A 23619-nucleotide genomic window follows, 5' to 3' on the forward strand; every position below is an offset into this window, starting at 1 on the left:
ACATTATCATACAAGGTTAAATTCAATGAAGAATTCGGTTTCATACACCAAAGCAGCCAGGAATTTCATTGTGGCATGTTCCTTATTAAACCTTACGCCTTCCTTCGAATATTATGTAATTTACTGAAAAATAAGAAGTTAATAATTCTAGGATTTGTTTCATTTATATATTTCGAGTGTGCCATGTTTTTTTCTTTATGAAATTTAAGAAAACATTTTTAGAGTTTCAAATAAATGAATAATATACACAGGAGCACAGAATCTTATTCAAAATGGTGGTTGAGGTAATGTACAATCTTATTTAATATCATAGTTAAGGTAATGTACAATCTTATTTAATATCATAGTTTAGGTAATGTTCAATCTTATTTAATGTCATAGTTGAGGTAATGTACAATCTTATTTAAAATAGTAGTTGAGGTAATGTTCAATCTTATTCAAAATAGTAGTTGAGGTAATGTACAGTCTTATTTAAAATAGTAGTTGAGGCAATGTTCAATCTTATTCAAAATATTAGTTGAGGTAATGTACAGTCTTATTTAATATAGTAATTGAGGTAATGTACAATCTTATTTAAAATAGTAGTTGAGGTAATGTTCAATCTTATTCAAAATATTAGTTGAGGTCATTTATATAGTCTATCTAAAACTAAAATCATTGCTAGTTGAAGTGCTATACAGTTAGAAAAAAACAAACCAAGAAAGACCCGTTAAATAGATAACACAATATCTTCTCTAAATCAGAAAACTCTGTAACTGAATTTTATTTTCGCTTAAACAAAAAACTTGCCTTCAAATACTGTTTGTGTTTCCAAAACAAACAAACTGGGCTACTTTTCTAAAAGTGATAACAATTTTCAAAAAATAAACGAATGTGTCACCAAACTAAGTTAGTTTGAATGTTTACATACGTCTGTGTTTGGCATAATATATATATCCATATCTGTGTGTGTTGTATACAAAATGTTTATACACATTTTAAAGTATGGAAGAAATTGATTCTTTACTTGTAATGTTTTTTACCGAAATGTATTTCAACTGTTTTATATGCTTTTGTAAAATAGTAAAACATCGGAAGGGTGATACAAAAGAGAACTGGATACATTCGTTTTATATCAGATACCAGTCTTACAAAATAATATTGAGGATAATGAAATCTGACAAACCCGTTTAGTGTGACGAAATTCTAGAACATATGAGTAAGCTGAACCATTATGTTACTGAACTCGTCCGCAGTAAAGCAAATAAAGTAATGAGTTTGAATTTACACCAACATGTTATATTGCTGTGTCAACTGAGGAAAGCTGAGATGATTGTTTGTTTTTTGAATTTCGCACAAAGCTACAAAAGGGCTATCTGTGCTAGCCGTCCCTAATTTAGCAGTTTAAGACTAGAGGGAAGACTGCTAGTCATCACCAGTCGCAGCCAATTTTTGGGCTACTCTTTTACCAACGAGTAGTGGGATTGACCGTCACATTATAACGCCCCCATGGCTGAAAGGACGAGCATGTTTGGTGCGACGGGGGACATAAATAAACGTGAAATGAAAATGTTAGCATATAACCACGAAGCAACAAAAGACAAATTTGAATAAAATAAGGCATTAAGACAAAACATAAAGTCCTGTAATAAAACACTTGGTAATCAAGAGAAAATACAAACGCCAGAGTGATAACTTACCGTTTAGGCATCTCATCCTGGTAAGGTTTGAAGTTGGCTGCAGACACTTCGGAAAAAAGTAGAATATTAATGAATGTTACACTAGTAATCGGGATAAATCTTATATTATTAATTGACAGGAGTTTCATTACATACACAAGTTAAAAATTACAGTCAGAATAACGATATTAAATCAGATGCCACATCCTAAATAGTACTGTATCAATTAATTTTGTTTTGATATGAATTAGTTTTTAAATTTGTAAATTTAAAATCTTGAATATTTCTGAGATAAATGTGGGCTCAAACTTTTGACAAACAGCAATAACTTAATCTGTTAACTGATCTTATTTCATAAGACATACATAAACATCTCACAACTCGTCAGGTATCACCTGAGACAAAAGTATTTTACCTGCTATCAACTACCACACTCATGTAACAGACAAACCCAACCACCGCACTCAAAGAATAGGCAAACCCAACTACTGCACTCAATGAACAGGTAAACACAACTACCGTACTGAAAGAATGGGCAAATACAACTACAGTACTCAAAGAATAGGCAAAGTCAACTAATGAACAGGTAAACCCAACTACCTTACTGAAGGAATGGGCAAATACAACTGCATACTCAATGAACAGGTAAATTCAACTACTATACTCAAGGAACAGGTAAACTCAACTACTATACTCAAGGAACAGGTAAACTCAACTACTATACTCAAGGAACAGGTAAACTCAACTACTATACCCAAGGAACAGGTAAACTCAACTACTATACTCAATGAACAGGTAAACTCAACCACTATACTCAAGGAACAGGTAAACTCAACTACTATACTCAAGGAACAGGTAAACTCAACCACTATACTCAAGGAACAGGTAAACTCAACTACTATACTCAAGGAACAGGTAAACTCAACTACTATACTCAAGGAACAGGTAAACTCAACTACTATACCCAAGGAACAGGTAAACTCAACTACTATACTCAATGAACAGGTAAACTCAACCACTATACTCAAGGAACAGGTAAACTCAACTACTATACTCAAGGAACAGGTAAACTCAACCACTATACTCAAGGAACAGGTAAACTCAACTACTATACTCAAGGAACAGGTAAACTCAACTACTATACTCAAGGAACAGGTAAACTCAACTACTGTAATCAACGGATAGTTTACATCATTGCTTCACGACTATCATTAACAAATTATACAAAATGTTTGCATAAACTGGTTAAATCTGTCACCTATCGCACCGTACAATGTTCCCTAAAATACAAGTTTCCACCAAATTCGGCAGTGCTAGAATTGTATATACAATATTATTAGTACCGTAATTTACTATCTTACATCGCTGGGCGTGTGATTTCTATTTAAACAACTTCATTCTTTTATGACAAAGATATAGATTTCTGAAGAGGACGAGGCTGGACTTAATGGACTGAAACGGCCTCCAAAGTATGTTCCGCAGATATTATATGAAGTTAATATCCGAGAATCGTGTTGGCGACTTATCCACTTGATTGTCTACATACTTAAGGCCTGATGTGATAAATAGCATCGCCGTCTATCAAAATGAATTGTGGATCTGAGGAAAATGTTTCCGGATTTCCTCAAAGTATTTCCTTGTCTCCAGGGATCCATTTCTTATTAATCAAAGGCTCATCCTGCTTGTCCAACGGAATTTTCTCGACATTATTATGGATCTTAACAGCTTAGTAAAACTGTTTGTGAAATTTAAGCAAAAGTGTTTTTCGTAACTGAAGAGAACGTGAATTTAAATTAATGAAACTCCAGAGGGCCTGCTCTCTGCTTAGCCTAATAGTTTTGTCTATACACATGAGTTAATAGAATGGTTTCAGTTTGCTGAGACCTCGGCATCTTAGTAGATACTATAACTCTGTGGTTGTTTACAATTTGACTGCAGGACGGATGTAATTGTTAACACAGCAGTCTGAGCGGACGTTCTGCTGTGGCAAAGGGGCATTCTCCCTTTATTGCTCTGCAGTATTTGTATGGATATAGTATCGATTACCCAAGCGAAGAAGTTACATTCTTCACATATTAGATACCTAAGCTATTCAACCCCAATGGAAGTTTTAAGCTCTTTTTCAGTCATCAATAGAGTAACCTAATATATTTCAATAATGTTTGAGTTCGTGCCTAAGTCATTATTTCACGTTATACATCGGGTCCGATATTTAATACACACACATACATATAGTACAGATTTCTTTTCAGTTTCATTAAAGGTAAAAATTGAAAGGGTAATCTGTGACGTAGATTGTTTTGTTTGTCTTCGAATTTCGCTACATTAGGGTTATCTGCGGTAGCCGTTCCTAATTTAGCAGTGTAAGATTACAGAAAAGGCAAATAGTCATCACCACCCACCGCCAACTCTTGGGCTACTCTTTTACCAACGAATAGTGGGATTGAGAGTAATATAATAACGTCCCTTACGGCTTAAAGAGCGAGTATGTTTGGTGTGACGGGGATTCGAAACTGCGACCCTCAGGTTACGGGTCGAGCGCCCTGACTAACCACCTGGTCATGCCTGGCCTTGTGACGTAGAGATCTAATGTTTTCATTGATTGGCCATACCCTCTGCTGTGGACTGCCAGCAAATATGACAGTTTGAACTGTCAACCCAACCTGTGCTAACGAGCCTTCAATAAGTGAAACTGTAGTCAACAATAAATGGTACGGTCAATCAAAGAAAACATTAGACCTCTACACCACAAGGTCAGGTGATTAGGACACTCAACTCTCAATATGAGGGTCGCGGATTCGAATCCACATCGCAACAAATATGCTCGTCATTTAAGCCAGCTTAAATTTTACTTTTAATTTTACGTTTGGTCAAACTGAAAAGAAATCTGAAACATATATGATGTAATCTCTATGCAACTTGTCCAAATAAAACACTTGAATTACTGCTTTCTTTGATCTCACTATAAGACAGACAGAAACTAACTTCCTGAAACAACTAAACATTATCAAAAAGTCTTAGAGAACTCGATACTTTAGATTTGCGCAAGAAAGTCGTCAGTTTTTATATATTTAAAAAAATAAAATAAAAGTAACGCTTTCTTTTAACGAATTCCGAATTTAGGCATTTCAACCGTTCAACGTATTTTCACCGGGACGTTTCTAGTGGTATAAGTATCATTATTCTCTTTAACTGAAATCTGAGCGGCATTTCAAGTCCACATGGGACTCAGTGGTCAGGTCACAGACCCCAATAGCAGGTAGAGTCGTCTCTAATTAAGAACTACTGTCCAGAGGAAAGAAGCTACCGAGAAGCACAAACCGCTACAAATGTTTACTCCTTTTCTTTGAACCGAAAAATGGGCCTTAGCTGTCACAGTTTTAACACATCCATATCCATAGTTGAAAGTGCGTAACTTGTTCAGTGATATCACCACTCAAACTGTGGAGTTTCCAGTATGCAGCCTTAGACGTTAATATTAGACCAAACCAAGTCCATTAAGTATAAAAAAAACTTTGTAAACATTTATACTGTAGAAATATTGACAAAACAAAACAGTGAATAGGTTCATTCCTTTCAACACTTCAAAAGTTGGATAAAATATTCAATTGTATATATTCTATTTTTATTATGCACCCAAAACATCAATATATTTAGTGTCTACTATACATACTAAAGTTCCTCATACCTACAAGCATCCTTATAACGTATCGTTGTAGAAGCTAACGTCAAGAAATAGCTTTCAGTACATAGTTAAGGGTAAGATACTTTCCACGCAATTTTATTCATAAAACAACTGAAAATCACACCATCTTTACAATCTTAAGGAGAAGCAATAATGTTGGGAAGGACAGATTTTAAAACCGTAAACAAAACAACACTGAATACTAAGTTAGGACAAGTGTTAAACTATGAGCAAACCAAAAATGAATACTAAGTTAGGACAGGTTTTAAACTATGAGCAAACCAACGATGAATACAAATTTAGGACAGGTTTTAAAATCATGAGCTAAACCACAGACTGAACACAAAATTAGGATAAGTTTAAAGGCCATGAGCTAAGCCACACACTAAACACAAGACTGGGACAGGTTTCAAGGCCATGAGCTAAACCACACACTGAACACAAGATTAGGACACGTTTTAAGGCCATGAGCTAAACCACACACTGAACATACAATTAGGACGCATTTTAAGGCCATGAGGTAAACCACACACTGAACACAAGATTAGGATACGTTTTAAGGCCATGAGCTAAGCCACACACTGAAAACGAAATTAGAACAGGTTTTAAGGCCATGAGCTAAACCACACACTCAACACAAGATTAAGACACGTTTTAAGGCCATGAGCTAAACCACACACTGAAAACAAGGTTAGGATACGTTTTAAGGCCATGAGCTAAACCACACACTGAAAACAAGATTAGGACACATTTTAAGGTTATAAGCTAAACTACCACAATATTGGGACAGGTTTTAAGGCCATGAGCTAAACCACACACTGAACACAAGATTAGGACAAGTTTTAAGGCCACGAGCTAAACCACACACTGAACACAAGATTAGGACAGGTTTTGTATTAACAAACCAACATTTAACACAAAGTTAGAGCAGATTTAAACTATGAGCAAAACACTGAATGCAATCTTTTTATTTTGTGTTAATATTAAAACTTTAAACCCAGACGTGATTTAATTCGGAGAAAACACTGTAGTTTCAAACCCAAAAGAAAACAGAAAACAAAACTTAAAACGTAAATTGAAACTGTAACAATTAAATAAAAAAATGATTACCGTGAAATTCCATTAAGTTATTTTATTACTGTACCTCTAGGCTGCTATTTGTTCTTATAATTTATTATTATTTACCGTGATCTATAATTAGTGAAACCTCGGTAACAACAGTGCACAAATACTTCCACCTATACTAGCTTCAAAAAATATAAAAACATAGCTTTTTATCAGGAATAGTAGCAACGATATTCCTGTTGTTGGATTATAACAGAGCTTATTCGCACAATTATAGTCTATTTCTAACAGTTTAACAAAGATATTATCAGAAATAATGTAAATAAACACTGGTTTCTTCCTACGTATCTGAGGATGAACATAACTCGAAAGTGGTGAACACAAACCAAGTAACGAAAAAATTGCCAAATTAAAATAAAGCGTGTAGATGCCTACATTCTAGGTATAACCTCGAAAAAATATATGATGCGTGAAAAACATTTAGTTTAACACGTGCGTTGGACGTGAAAATATAACTTACTGCCGAAGTTCCAAGGAAAGCCACTATTCCTCTGAGACGCTTTAGAACCATTGCTGTTTATCCATTCTATTTGGGGAAAGCAATCGAGACAAAATGGTTTCATTAAGCTCTTCAGGTCCCGCCTGTGTGGTCGTCTTGAGAGAACGTAGATCACTGGGTCGAGAATAAAGTTTAGAGCCATGCAGATATCAGCAACCCTGTAGAATACTTTGTGTTTTCGTCCTTGATCAAGTTGGGCCGTTATGATGGTCAACTGAAGAATTGTTATTTTAAAATGTATTTACTCAAAACAAACAGGGTTAACAGGTAACAAGACACGTGATTTAATAAAGGACATCTACCGGATTTTACATAAAGACAACAAAGTAACAACCATAAAGACTCCAATGTTCTGATCTAGAGAAACATCGCAATTATAGTGAACTCGAATAGTTCACATAAATTAAAGAACTTTCAAGTTATACGTTTTTTCTTATATATACGTATATATTTTACGAAGTTATGATTTTACTAGAATTCCTTCTAACCTAACTGACAATAGAAATATCTTATTAGAAATATTTGTCTTTAAGAAACAGGATGCACCAGAAGAAAGTATCCAAACTGTCTACTTCGTATCAACTATAGCTAGTTTCAGATAACAATGTGTGTCATATGGCGAAGCTACGTAAAGCATGTTTTTCATTACTACAAGTTACATGGATATAGAATCCAATGTTGAGATTGGTATTTCTTATTTTGTTCAACTTTAACTAGCAGTTTCAAGTTCAGAAGATGGATAAATACTCGTTGAAACTTGAGAACGTTTCAACGTATTCTGGTGTGGGTATTAATACTTTAATTAAAATAAAATACAGAACAACGTTTCGACATTCTTGAGTCATCTTCAGGTTACCAGTCGTCTTGAAAATACATTTTTATTTCAAATAGGTTTCATCGCGAGTTCTCAAATTTCAGCGATGTAAGTCTACTAGGCAGTGAGTATTTTATGTTTAATAAAAGTTATTGAACGCCACTAATATCTTCTCTCAGCCAAAAGTCATTTTTAATTTAAAATGTGTAAAGTAACATCTCATGTGCATCGTTCGTCTGATATGAACCACGCGCTGCTCATCACTTGGACAACTTAGGAGTTTTGCCTCAGTGCAATATACGTTATCCAATTCATATAAATACCTGGTTTAGTTAACCCTATCACTGTCTAATACATCACATGTTATTCACAGGACAAAATAATAAGGGCGCCTGAATGTCATGTATGATACACGCTTACATTTAGTTTACCTTCAGCTGATGATGCACGTGAACGTAACAATAAGTACTGGTTGTTTTGATTCAACGTATGAGATTAGATGAAAGCTTCGTATGAGCATCATATATGAATAATAATAGGTTGGTTTATTTCACCTATAACATGGAAATATAGTATATATGATCATTTTCCTAACTCTTTGTTAAATCCCAAAATCTTTGCTTCGATGTCTTAAAGTGTCACGTGTGTTTTATTTTAGTATAACTATCAATTAAAGAAATAGCGTAACACCAACTGGCTACACAGTGGTAGATACATTAGTATTTAAAGCTGGTTTGAAAAAGAGTCTCAAACCTACTTCATAACGCATGCGCACTTTGATCTCTTTTTTTTTTTTTAATGATAAACTTAGTTACTACAATAAGTTAAATTTATGGAAAGTAAAACAAAACTAGTTTTAAAATATTCAATGAATTCAATGTTTCAATATACAGTAAAGGTTACGTACCATCAGAGGGACCCAGCAAGCCAGGAATGACACACAGAGAACCACCATTAACTTTGCAAAAGAAATTTCCTCTTGAGTGGTATGGTTGAAAAAAAGTTCACGGCTGTTTCTAGAAATCGTTGTTCGTCTTATACGACCTTTAGTGGTCTTCCCTACTTTACTAAGAACAGTGACCACCGTGAGGTTACAAATGACGATTACCACACACATGATCATGCCAAAGTGAACATGAAATAAGCGTAAGCAATGTCCACAGTTTTCGTGGCAAAACGATAGCGGGCACACGTATAACGCGGAGTTGGGGCGTTACTGTCGTAGTATAGGCCGAATCCCATGAAAGGTAGACACACCATGAGCAGCGAGACAGCCCAAAATGATGCGATCACAGTTTTTATCGTTTTCTGAGTAATGTGCTGAAAAATAGAATGAGAAAAAAAAACCTATTAAAACATATTCAACAAACAAAGCCACTTGGCTACGTCATCTACTTAACTTAATTGAAATGCACGAGCTGTTGTTTTGTGTGGGTTTACAAATCCAGCCGTCTCGTTTAGTTCTGGTATTGGGCGAAAGCCCTCGTCGGAAGTGGGTATAGTTTAAATGCTGTTATATATTATTCTTACCGAAAATCGGCTTGGAGGCAGTAAAAAAATATAATAAAACTGATTCTAATTTTTATCATAACGTATAACGTACAAACTATCCGGATGACTTAACTATAACTATCTAGTCATTAGGATATTCAAACCGGTATTTATCGAAGATGTTGAAACAGTCTGTTCGTATTTGTTTGTTTAAGCTCAAAGTTACACAGTGGCCAATTTGAGCTGTCTCTAACCCTGGATTTTTAGGTTATAACCACCGAAGCTTACATCTGAGCCACTTTTAGAGGGATAAAATAATTATCACTAAGTTAGGTCCATTGGTAATCGTTGACAATAATTACATAGTAATCTTGAAGACATATAAACTGATTTTGTTAGACATTTCAAAACAGTTGTTGTCACGTGTTATTTCTAGCGATAACGGCACAGTAATCACTTGGTTATGAAAAGAGGTTATTGCTGGCGATAATGCACAGTAATTACTAGAACATTGTTAGGGATAACCGCACGGAAATTACCAGCATATGGTTATTCTTAGAAATACTTATATTGTTGTCAGTAAGGTATATTAACTGGTTATTATCAGGAATATGTAGGTAATTTTTACTAACAAAGGATGGCTGTTTGGAGTAACATTGTCATTTCGATGTGCTATCTTCACTGTTGAAAATATTTAGTTCTTTTGTCCACCATTCTCGTCTCATTTCTTGGAACTTTCACTAGGTTATAATCAAAACAAACTCTGTGAGCCCACCAGTAGTACAGCGGACTTATATCGCTAGAAATCGGGTTTCGATATCAGTGGTGAACAGAGCACAGACAGTTCATTGTGTAACTTTGCCACGTTTGAGACAAACTTCTGTTCAATGGGTGCGTCATTGAGAGCGTCTCCAAGCCCCCAGTGGCACAGTGGTATGTCTGCGAACTTACACACTAAAAACCGGGTTTCGATACCCGTGGTGAGAAGAGCACAGATACCCCATTGTGTAGCTTTGTGCTTAATTCAAAAATAAACAAGCGTCTCCAAACAAACACAGTATGTATTTAAATAAATTTGAATTTTTTTTTTAAATATGTTTCCCTCTTCAAAAAAAAATCCCTTTAAAACTTTGTTTTTAACATTTCACGGAATGAATTTTCGACACAATTATTTTATGTGTCGGAACAAGCAACAAAACGTATCTAAAGCTACACGAACTCTCACCTGCTCTTTGTTTACCAAAGTGGATAACGTTGTCCAAGCCCTAACAAAAACCAACTATTGAAATGAGTGACTTGTTCGTGAGTGCAAAAATAAATCTACTTCAGTTTAACATAATCTTGTTATAGAGGTTAATTCTCTTTCGAGGCGCAAGTAATCAAGTCACATCCATGCACGAGCTATTTTAAACTTGTAAAATACAGTAGCTAAGCTCTCTTTCGCATTTATCTCTCATAAAAAGATACTGTTCTTCCTTATTTACGCAGACCTCGTGACATATTTATGGAGTTTGGTTTAATTTGGTCTGTCGTAAAAAGCGGAAGGCAAGCGATAATTTGATGTGATATAACAGAGTTCTGTCTCCTGCAAAATCATTACGTATATCACTCGCTAGGGTGTGTTACATGTCGAGCAGGAAACGTATTGCCTTCACTAAAGATGGTTAGATTCTTATTTAAACGATTAAGTCCACGAAGGCTGTACGCACGTGAAAGCGGCTGTTGGTGAGAGCCAGTAAAGGTGGATTACGTCGACGATTTGCTCACTGCATTGTTTACTCTGCTGAAAAACAGCTAATTTAAGTCACCGCGTGAACGATAGGGGGGTAACTGAAAGAGTAAAATGAATTACTTTCCTAAATGAACACACAAACAGCGACCGCGAGTATTAACGTTTCACACGTTCTCTGGTTAGCGAAATGAAAGATGATGCGTGGCTAGTGTACTGCTACGACCACTGTGGGACGGTAGGTGCGTTATAAGAGTGACTGTTCAAATCTCACTATTCAGTGTGAAAATTAGTATCTCAAGTTTGGTGGCGGATGGCGTTGACTAGTTGTCTTAGCTCTAACGTAACACTTCGAGAAAAGGAATGGCTGACGCAGATAGCCTTTGTGTAGGTTTGCGTGAGACTTGACAAACAAACTGAAGATTGCCAACTGACATCGAAATGAATGCTTTTTAAACTATGATACGTGAAAACCAAAACCTTATTTATCTAAAAATTATAATTGTATAATTGTGTGTACTATGTTAAAAAGATTATTAAGAATTAATAGACACGCGAAAATGAAAATTTGTTTTCTAATTTATTCTCTGCGACATTTCGAGCAGACGCCCCTTGTCGGGCAGTAAAGACTGTATTACAGTAGAATTAGGGTTAGATAATAAATTATACTGTGTTAATTAAATTAAAAGGTACAAGTTAGCTACACTCATGAGAAATACATAAAAATTTAACTTGCATAAGGATTTAGCATGTATATATACATACACAAATAAATATGAATTTAAAATCCACATATATATATGTATATATGTAGTAAGTGTCCATAATAATATTCTAAAAATATATTAATGCCCATGGTATTTATACAGTAAAAACGTACAGTTTACTAAAGTGTAACAGAAAAATAACGGCAGTTTTAGTGATAAGTGGTAAGAAACCAACGGTCACTATTGGAAAGTTGACCCTTTAGAAAGTTTGTGTGTTCCTAGTAAAGCATAAATATCTACAATGGGCTATCTGTGGTACTGTCCACCACTGGTATCAAAACCCGGTTCCTAGCGTTGGGAGACCACAGGCATACCATTCTGCCAATGGATGGGGGGCTTTAGAATTATTAACACTTTCATATCTTTTTTTTCGGGCCCGACATAGCCAAGCGTGTTAAGGCGTTGGACTCGTAATCCGAAGGTCGCGGATTCGAATCCCGGTCGCACCAAACATGCTTGTCCTTTCAGCCATGGGGGCGTTATAATGTGACGGTCAATCCCACTATTCGTTGGTAAAAGAGTAGACCAAGAGTTGGCGGTGGGTGGTGATGACTAGCTGTCTTACCTCTAGTGTTACACTGCTAAATTAGGGACGGCTAACGCAGATAGTCCTCGTGTAGCTTTGCGCGAAATTCAAAACAGAGAAAAACTTTCCGCTGTTGATTCTCATGACTCTTAACTGTAGTTCTTCGTATTTCTTCACTACATCTAAAAACATTCCAAGCGTGGCAGTGTTTTATAGTATTCACTAAATGTCATAAAACCAAGCATAATCACTAATGTAGAATAATTGCAGAATATAACTTAACCTGAAATATAAAATAATATTAATCTGAAGACTAACAAATATTTACATTTTTTTACAATTCCCCACGACAGATGACTTATCCGTACACATTTACTATTATTCAGTTCTTAAAACGTAGTACATGTCGATGTACCCTGAGATCAGATCGAACTGATATTTTGTCCATTCTTATCTCACAAATATGTGGAAATGTTTTGTCTTGGAAAATTATACTCTCCTTTTATTATAATGAAGCTAGATAGATAAAGAAAATAAATAACGAACGTCAATAGGAATATTTTGTACAGTTTACAACTTATTTTATAGATCAAAGAAATGTCAACTTACAGGAAATGGACGCTATACGCAATCTGCTAACCGAAACCTAAACTATAGCTAACATACTCGCGATTTTGCGCTAGTTCTTAAGGTAATCAAGGTATATAATTATGTCTAGTGTGTATAGACGTTTCTTTCTGTAGCTTTAACAAAGAATCATCACCCAATTAAAATCATGTTTTCTTCACTGTGTGATGCTATGTACAGGCGAAGATATGTAAACATATCAAAGATATGCTGGCAACTGAAGAAAAATTACGTATATTTCTGACTTATCTCTATTTCCTAGTCTGTTTATTAACATTTTAAAAGTAGTCGTTTTACGACTACGTCATTGTATCGCTGTCCATATTAGAAAACAAAAATTTTATTTGATTCTCATTAGGACTAGATTTCATTTATGGTAATATGTTTGCACTATCTCCTCACCTAGCTACTTGTTTCTGTTTAAAACAGAGAAGGTTACCTCAGTCTGTTGTTTACATGTTAAAGCATGAACGCTTTACACACCTATCAGTTTGATCGTTGACCAAATGCACAGAAAATATATTTCCCCATAGCAGGAATACTATAGCTATGCCTCCCCGGTGGCTCAGCGGTATGTCTGCGGACTTACAACGCTAAAAACCGGGTTTTGATACTCGTTGTGGGCAGAGCACAGATAGCCCATTGTGCAGCTTTGTGCTTAATTCAAAACAACAACCACTACAGCTATATAGTAATGTCAGCGACATCTACAGGAGTTTTTAAGAAAGCTTCTTGTGTTATTTAATTCTGTTTAGTCTAATGAACACAATATTTTATAGATAAAATATTTGGCTGTTTTCCCCTCTTATTTGTAAAATGTTTCATGTATTTACAAATCATGTTTTTGTAATTTTAATTCATGGTCAGAGATGAAATAGAGGAAACTATGGAAACGTACTCATCTATTTATGGTGAACAATTTTATATTTATTTTAAGAAAGAAAATAAGTAAAATCACACTGTTGGATTATTTAGACGACATTACAATTAAGTATATTGGTTTATTAATGCAAGGCTTTGATTTATAAAACGACCTAAACTTCCTCGGCTAAACATGTAAAGGTTCTCTTTGTTAGGTGTTTTCTTTATTTTCTTCAGAAGTTGTTTATTTTTGGAAGCGAATGCATCGTCAATGGATATGTCTTACCAAACAAACATTTGTAATCAAAATGTTTCCCACAAAGCGCAGTCTTGTCAGAAATATCTCTTTTAAGATTTGTGTCGATTTTTCTTGACAGATTTTCAACACAGTAGGTCAACAATTACATTATAAACAGCACGTTTTTACTTTCTGATTCTAATATTTAATGTATATATAAGATTAATAGTATACGTTCCTTTTTCTCCAATCCTTTAGACCAAACACTTTCCGTGATGACCACAGAAACAATACCACTTTTGGTGTTTCTCTAAGATTAATCCAAGTTACTGAGGTCACACCTAATCTTCGTTTCCTGTCTGTGTTACATTAAAGAACATCATATTTCTCTCCTGAGAATAAGTGCACTGTTGTTTTATTTGTTAACATCTAATTCTTGAAGTTTCTAGAGAGTACCCCTCACTTTATTTTCCTTTATTTTTTTACCCCCTACGGTAAAGCTCCTGTCGTGACATAGTATGTCGTCGTTTGTCTAGCGAGGTTTTTTTTTTGTTTTTGAAAACAAGGTGCACTGTGCTAGTGATCGTTTAATTAACTTTGTTTTAGCTTATGTTAGACTGTTTCCATAGCAATGGCTGCTACAAGATAATTCAGACTTCTGTAAACAAAGTCTGGTTTCTTTGTGGCCTGGCTTACAAACATTTCCCTATGACTCAGCAATAATCTCAATAGGTTAAAACGTTGAAATTTAGCGTTCGGTCATCTCAGTGGACAAGGAACAGAGAACCTATTGTGAGGCTATCCACTGAAAACAAACAGACAAAAAATACAATGTGACACGAAGCGTCTTTACCAACATGTCTGAGTAGCTTTATGAATAAAATTAAGAAGGTGATACTATTTTTGTTTAGAGAATCCTATGTCAGTTCCTCTTGAACACGGATTAGACTCAGTAAATCCTGTGTTAGTTCCTTTTGAACACGGATTAGGCTCAGTAAATCCTGTCAGTTCCTCTTGAACACGGATTAGTCTCAGTAAATTCTGTGTTAGTTCCTCTTGAACACGGATTAGACTCAGTAAATCCTGTGTTAGTTCCTCTCGAATACGGATTAGACTCAGTAAATCCTGTCAGTTTCTCTTGAATACGAATTAGATTCAGTAAATCCTGTGTTAGTTCCTCTCGAATACGGATTAGACTCAGTAAATCCTCTCAGTTCCTCTTGAACATGAATTAGACTCAGTAAATCCTGTCAGTTCCTCTTGAACACGAATTAGACTCAGTAAATCCTGTGTTAGTTCCTCTTGAACAAGGATTACGCTAAGTAAATCCTGTCAGTTCCTCTTGAACACGAATTTGACTCAGTAAAACCTGTCAGTTCCTCTGGAATACAAATAACCTGTCAGTTCCTCTGGAATACAAATTAGACTCAGTAAATCCTGTCAGTTTCTCTGGAGTACGGATTAGGCTCAGTAAATCCTATAAGTTTCTCTTGAATACGGATTAGACTCAGTAAATTCTGTCAGTTTCTCTTGAATACGGATTAGATTAAGTAAATCCTGTGTTAGTTCCTTTTGAACACGGATTAAACTCAGTAAATCCTGTCATCTCTTCTTGAACACGGATTAGACTCAGTAAATCATGTCATTTCCTTTTGAACACGAATTTGACTCAGTAAATCCTGTCAGTTCCTCTTGAATACGGATTAGGCTCAGTAAATCTTGTTAGTTTCTCTTGAATACGGATTAGGCTCAATAAATCCTGTCAGTTTCTCTTGAATACTGATTAGGCTCAGAAATCCTGTCAGTTCCTCTTGAACACGGATTAGACTCAGTACATCCTGTCAGTTCCTTTTGAACACGGATTAGACTCAGTAAATCCTGTGTTAGTTCCTCTCGAATACGGATTAGACTCAGTAAATTCTGTCAGTTTCTCTTGAATACGGATTAGATTAAGTAACTCCTGTGTTAGTTCCTTTTGAACACGGATTAGGCTCAGTAAATCCTGTCAGTTCTTCTTGAACACGGATTAGACTCAGTAAATCATGTCATTTCCTCTTGAACACGAATTTGACTCAGTAACTCCTGTCAGTTCCTCTTGAATGCGGATTAGGCTCAGTAAATTCTGTCAGTTTCTCTTGAATACGGATTAGGCTCAGTAAATCCTGTTAATTTCTCTTGAATATGGATTAGACTCAGTAAATCCTGTCAGTTTTTCTTGAATACGGATTAGGCTCAGTACATCCTGTCAGTTTCACTTGAATATGGATAAGACTCAGTAAATCCTGTCATATTTGCTGAATACGGATTAGATTCAGCGGAAAAACAAAACAAAAAAACATTTATTTGATTAGAACATGCTTACACAACTTTATAAGTTTATGTTTTTTAAGTTCAGTATAAAATCTTTTTTCTTTTACTTACAATAATTATTTTTGTTATTCTGTGGTCGGGTACGTGCCGACTATGTATCATATGTAGAATACTTTGCCATAGGCCACTCAACCCTTCGAATCAAGATAAGGAAGTCGTAATTTCATTATTTATTTGTGTAATGGCGACGAAACACTAAACTGAAAATCTAAGCGGGTCATAACTTTGACCTAAATGTAAGACGTGTCAGTTAGAGAATTCCAAGTAAACGTTTCACACCAGTCTCGTGCAAAACAGCACAAAAATATTCACACCACAAATGCTTCGAGATAAATATGTAACATCACTTTCATGAAATCGTGAAGTTTCGTTGCTGTAACCGCGATATATAGTTTCCATAAACGAGCCTAACTGAGGACATATTTATGTAGAGGGTATCTTTAGAGTCCTCGCTTTTAACGTTAAGTCCTCATTTCGACGGCAAAAGGCCAAATGGGACTCTTAGCGAACTCGGATAAACTTATAACTACATACATCAGCGGAAGGCTAATCACGCAGTTTTCTAGTACATCTCTTCTCCTTCCGCCTAGGTTATCTTAGAAGATGTGTTCCTTCGATGTTGTGTCCACTTTTCTAACTCACTTATATATACCATCGTAATGCCAAAAGTTGTCCACCTAGCGATAATCTTTTTGTTTTTCACTAAGCTAGTTTTTTTTTTTTTATTTACAACACCAGGATAAATCTTCTTCCATTATTCTATTGGCGTATCTTTTCACGTGACCACTCTTTACGCCTTAAGCAAAGTGTCATCAATTTCTTTTGGTGAGTAGCTATCGACGACCCATTAAGGTTTACCGAAGACATGACATGCAAGTGTCCAACTAGTTGAACAATCATCTAGACAGAGCGACTATAGACTAAGTGGTCAATGTTTCTAGTGGTTTTTTGTTTTTGTTTTTCTGTTTTGCATCAGAAAAACATTGTTGCTGTTTTTCATTGCAGTTTAAATGGTGGGAACAGCATCATTGCATATCTACGAGCTTGATGGACTCGTGAGTTTGTATTTGCAGCTGGTGAAATGAAGATGTTCTTTATATTTCTTTAACTTTTATAAATGTTTATAGATTATCTTCAACGATTCTACCAAAATCAGCTAAAAATCAACATGCATTTCAGTTTTAGTTTATTCATTAGTTAACGAAAAGTTGGAACAAACACACTTAACTTTATTCTATTATAAAACAAACTAAATAATCTTAAGAATCTGATATTTATAGAAGAAGAATGAAGCAAATCCTATAATTTTTGCGTTTGTACGAAATAGATTTTAAAAAATCGAATATTTAACAAAAAATCACATCATTTTAACGCAAAACCCAATGTTTAACAAAAACGTATTATCCTAACGCAAAACGCAAAGTGTAAAAAATATTATTTTGACACAAAACTCAATGTTTACAGAAAAAAGAACATGTCATTGCCAAATTTGTGGCCCAAACATTTGAGTGAGCAAATTATTATAGAGTTGGTAGACTGTACACAGGGATGGCCACTGTGCCAATAGGCATAATTCAAATATGCGTGTTAACACATCATCAGCGACAAGAGTTTTACTTTAAACGATGATTGCCACTCACCTTCGTTTCTTTCTCTAGCCAATAAGCTCTAAAACAAGGCTTGTCAGGCAGGGGATAGTTGTATATCCCTGAGTGTTGCTATTCAGTTTGTTTTTCATAATATCATGGTTATTTCAGGGTAACCATCAATGTAATGTAACTGTGATACTATAACTTACGTTTAAAGAATAACGTAATACGCATTACGTTAACCTTTAAAACACGTATATTCTGTCATGCTAAAATCTGCTCAACATTAACATAGGAAATCTAAATTTTATTTTTAAATTCCGTCATATTTTTAAATGTGAATGATAGTGTGGTTAATTCCTAACAACTTATATTTTATTTTTGTACACCGTATGTAGTCGGTGTATTTAGAAAGCCAACCCTATATCATGTATGTAGTGAATGAGTAAAAAAAATCAATACACATAATATAAAATTTTATTACACACATTCACTAAATTTCAATCACGGGAAAAATTGTCACAAAACAAGTAATAAGCAAACATTTTATAAATGTAAAATGATTTAAAATGGCAGTGCCAAACGAAGAATATGGGTGATATAACTTTGCATAGATCATCTATACTTGAGTTTCAATATTAGAAGTGGTTAAAAAATCGGTCGAACTGACCGGCCTCGTAACAAGAGTCTGTAACAATCAAGACATGTTTTGACACGGCTTCGTTTTTCTTATGCATAAGTTCTAGGCTCTTAGTCACATTACATCTGTACCTACTCTGATAGGACTATGACATTATGATAAACAAACTACATACCAATAGTCAGAAAGAAAAACTTTCAACTACACTAATATTAAAGTCGAGTATGCATTTTACAAAGCAATGTTAAATTTTACTATTGAAATCATGTGGGGATGACCTGTGTATAGCTGTATCATCCCTATATTCTTGTTTGCGTTGTTTTAAAACTGCTATCCCTACATAATTTTACATTTACAAAATATCTTTCTCTCTTGTTTAGTGATTAAATAATGATTAATTTCGAAAGACTAAGTTATGTCATTATTCTCTTTTAAACATTTACTTTTAGATAGTGCAAAACGTGTCATATTTTAATGTCATGTTATTTACGCGTACCGTTTAACACAGTGGAGGTTACGGTAAATCTTGTTGTTAACTACATTTGTATGAAGTATTGAATTTTCTATATTATCATATGTTTTATTAATTTTATGTGTTATAACTTAATTCATTTTCGCTTTTGTAAAATATTGTAGCTTAAATTATATTCTCTTGTAGATTCAGTTTACCTAAATTTTTGCGAACTATTTTTATATTTTAGTTGCAATCTTAAATAAAAGAATAAATTGTTTCTGCGGAAAGTTACACCATAAAAGGTGTAAGCGAGTTTTCTGGTCTGACAAAGAACGATTATATTGTAACAGATTTACCATTGTACATTTAGTTTAGTGCCTACGCTTGTTTCTGTATAGTTTTCTTTTTAGCCTGTGACGTATGTGTATTGCGCAAGTCCCGCCTGTTTTCGAAATTTGTAATTTAGGGCAAGAACTAACAATAATATTGTTTTACGAAAACACACTAGAACATTGTTGAAAATTCTATAAACTCGGTGATTGGTATATGAGAGACAAATAGTATTACCATCATCCATCAGCTACAGTAAGTGTGCTATAGGCCTAGGAAACTAAACATGTTATTAACGCTTACTAATCAAAAGCTACATAGAACCAGGAACGTTTATAGATTTCGAACAACACAAACCGTTTAACGTCAGCAAATCACTTTGGGTGTTAGAATTTCTACGAGGATGTTAAATATTATCATCAGTAATACAGTAAGCGGTATGAAGCCAGTCAAGCTAGCGAGCTTAAGCGAGGTGTTACAACATCAACTCAGAATTAATTCGCTCGTCGTAGACCTCGATCGTCGATAAAATATTCAAGTCTAGACCGGATATATGACTCAGTGTTATATGTAAATTTGTAAAACTCTTGTATATAAATCATCATTTGTAATAACTATTAGTAATAACCGTTGTAACAAATTGTATTGTATTTTTGTTTGGATATTAAAGTACATTTGTGCTAAAAAAGAAATTGTGTGTATCAATCTTGTTAGCAAATATCATAAATTTGATTAATTGAAATTCAAATTTCCAGTTATTTCAAATAGTAATATATAATATACACAATATAATAAATCGATGACTCGTCCGAAATAAACTATAATACGTAACAATAGTATATTGTATGTGTCTTATGACAAAAAAGATAAACAATATAGCATATCATTTGATTAATATTTCTAACAATATTTAAACAATGCATATAAGATGACTAATATTTTCAAGAAGTAATTTACACCTAAAAATTCACATTATCTGAGCAAAATTGGACATCATTACTTATAGGATCAAAGATAAATTCCTTTGACTTATATTTCCGACTGTATTATCTGCACATGCACAAACAATACAATATCATATGACTAACACGTAAAAGTACCCGATCCCTGTGACAGTAGACTTTAAGCTATTTTCTGAATTTAAAGTATGTCATGGTGTTTAAAAAGATTAATTCTCAGTGCACTCAGAGCCAAAGCTCTGAGCTACATATACCGCTCACCGTGAAAAATTATTGTTGAGTATTTCAGTCATGGTAAGAGTTACTCAACAATGACATATGGTAAGTCTACATCTTTAATCTATACGTTATGTTTGAAACGTGAATGATAGTGTGATCAGTTCCTAACAGTTTAGTGTAGAATATTCTGCTTGAGAAATAACATTTGACGTCAACGTTATTAATGTCTGTTCTCCCGTCATTTCACAAGTGAATGTTGAGCTTTAACTGCGTGCACAGCTTTTGAAACGAGAGATAGAAGAACGCACGCTATATATATATATATATAAGATAAGTTCCAAAGACAACATTACGTCACTAGACCGTCAAACTAAGCTCATAAGGTGTATTTTCCACTCTCATATCTGAACAGTATACGTTCTATAAAATATCTTCTCTAAAACCAATCGAGAAATTCGTTACTTAAATTTTGAATATTATTTCTGCATTTTTATGTGTGTGAAAAATAATTAAGACCATGTGATTGCATTCTGAAGTAAAATTTATAATTAACTATATCGCTGTAATCTGTGGGGAACAAATCACTCAGAATACCTACTTGCTGTGTGAAATAACATTTATAGCTAGTTACATAGAAATAAGTTGTTAGTATCATTTGAACATTTTTATATGAGGAACAAACCACTCAGAATAACTCTCTGATGTGTGAAATAACATTTATAGCTAGTTATATAGAAATAAGTTATTAGTATCATTTGAACATTTTTATATGAGGAACAAACCACTCAGAATAACTCTCTGATGTGTGAAATAACATTTATAGCTAGTTATATAGAAATAAGTTGTTAGTATCATTTGAACATTTTTATATGGGGAAAAAACCACTCAGAATAACTCTCTGATGTGTGAAATAACATTTATAACTAGTTATATAGAAATAAGTTGTTAGTATCATTTGAACATTTTTATATGAGGAACAAACCACTCAGAATAACTCTCTGATGTGTGAAATAACATTTATAGCTAGTTATATAGAAATAAGTTGTTAGTATCATTTGAACATTTTTATATGGGGAACAAACCACTCAGAATAACTCTCTGATGTGTGAAATAACATTTATAACTAGTTATATAGAAATAAGTTGTTAGTATCATTTGAACATTTTTATATGGGGAACAAACCACTCAGAATAACTCTCTGATGTGTGAAATAACATTTATAACTAGTTACATAGAAATAAGTTGTTAGTATCATTTGAACATTTTTATATGAGGAACAAACCACTCAGAATAACTCTCTGATGTGTAAAGTAACATTTATAACTAGTTATATCACATATTTAGATAGAATAATCTTAATACAATTTGTTATTATTAGATGGACTTTCATAAAAAAAAATTAAAGTGCATCTGTTGTAAGTGACATACCGATTACTTCATTTCTTTTGCTTTGTTTTTTAAGGTAGTAATGTAACGTTTATCTTTCGAATCTTTCATGTGAATTATAATCAGTATTGAGAAACCACAAATGTAATAATATTTTCCTCCCAATGTTAGAAGAAAGACTTGATGGCGATTATGTACGACTTCTTAAACTTTAATCTAATCACATAAACTTACCAATAGCTGGTTTAAAATAGACAAAAATTGTTGGTCTAATTTAAGCCTAATTAATAGATAAGAAAATAGAAAACCTTTTCGGATTCCAAGTTTATTAAATTTCGAAACAAACTGTTGTACATAAAGAAAACAATAACATAACTGAAGCTTTCAAGTAATTTGAATTATGTGTAAGCGTTAGGCCTAGTTGCAGGATGTGACTTGTATTTCAAACTGACAGACATATATATATACATACGACTGTAAATGTTATTTACACTCTATTTATTTTCAGACAACATTGGTAGACTGTGTATTATATTTACTTTTGTATTATGTTTAGCTTAATGCTATTATATTTCTATTATAAAAATATTAATTTAGACTGTTAACTTCAAATTCGTGATATATTTGTTTGGGATTATTGCCGAAAACATCGTTAACAGTGAGTGTACCCAATTGATGAAACTATTAATTTATAAATATTTTATAACAATATATACTTATACTTAGTTATACGTATTGCAGTGTTGGTTTTTAGTTTCAATCTATATAGAAGTTAATACTAATTAATGTCAATCACTTATGGTGTATCAGTCAAAGGTGTTTCAGTGCTTGTTTCTAACGTGTTAAATAAAAGTCATGTGAAATATTAGTGTACTCAAAAAGAGTCACATGTTTTATTGTGGAATATAAAAAAATAGTGCCATCAAGTTAGTCTTTGAGTCTAGACCATGGTACTAATTGCTTGTTGTAAAAGGGGCCTCAGACTATGAATCTCTTTTTGTTCTGGCGTGTAACGTGAACACACGTTTTTATGGAGTACTTCTCTGTTACTTACCATAAATGTTACATTGTTTCTTCAATGCTAAATTCCCTATTAAAGATGCTGACTAGAGCCGGCCACTGAAGTTCTCAACGTAACTAAATCTTTTATAAACTTTGATAAACAAATAACATAAGCTGAGCTATAGTTATATACATTTTTGTGTGTGTGAAAATTTATTGAAAATGTCGATAAACATCTGTAAGGAACGTCTTGGGATCTCGAGCACTGTGAATGCGACATAGAATATCCCTGTACTGTGGGAGTATTTAATATTTATCTTGTCTTAATTTACTAATGTAATACACAATGTTGACATCTGGGGAAAATATAATTATGGATAAAGTGGGGGGGTTTTAAGAGACATTAATGTTGTTGACATCTGGCATCTGGAAACAATATAATTACAAGGTAATTGATTATAGCTGTTCCTTTTCTACTCCAAGATCTAATATACATATATATATATTTCTTGTTACTTTAGGACTAAGGCCTTCGATTATTTTTCTGCCCAGGATCTCAATAACAGTAAAGTAAGAATTTTTTTTACAGTCTCGGCAAACATCCCTGTGATTATGTATGGACTTTGTGAACATCCTTAATAAGATGTGTG

The 23619-nt window shown here is 33.9% G+C and overlaps 1 pseudogene across 1 annotated transcript in view; it reads right to left on the reverse strand.

Annotated features, from left to right (window-relative positions):
- Window positions 1-23619, reverse strand: part of LOC143223620 (uncharacterized) — a 67596-nt pseudogene that overhangs the window by 13630 nt on the left and 30347 nt on the right. The window contains exons 2-4 of the transcript XR_013012983.1: window positions 8689-9101; window positions 6929-7181; window positions 1680-1725 (exon numbers count right to left, since the gene is read on the reverse strand). The product of XR_013012983.1 is annotated as an uncharacterized LOC143223620 (transcript). The remainder of the gene's footprint in view (window positions 1-1679; window positions 1726-6928; window positions 7182-8688; window positions 9102-23619) is intronic.

The sequence above is a fragment of the Tachypleus tridentatus genome, chromosome 8 (assembly GCF_004210375.1).
Source record: "Tachypleus tridentatus isolate NWPU-2018 chromosome 8, ASM421037v1, whole genome shotgun sequence".
Classification (NCBI taxonomy): domain Eukaryota; kingdom Metazoa; phylum Arthropoda; class Merostomata; order Xiphosura; family Limulidae; genus Tachypleus; species Tachypleus tridentatus.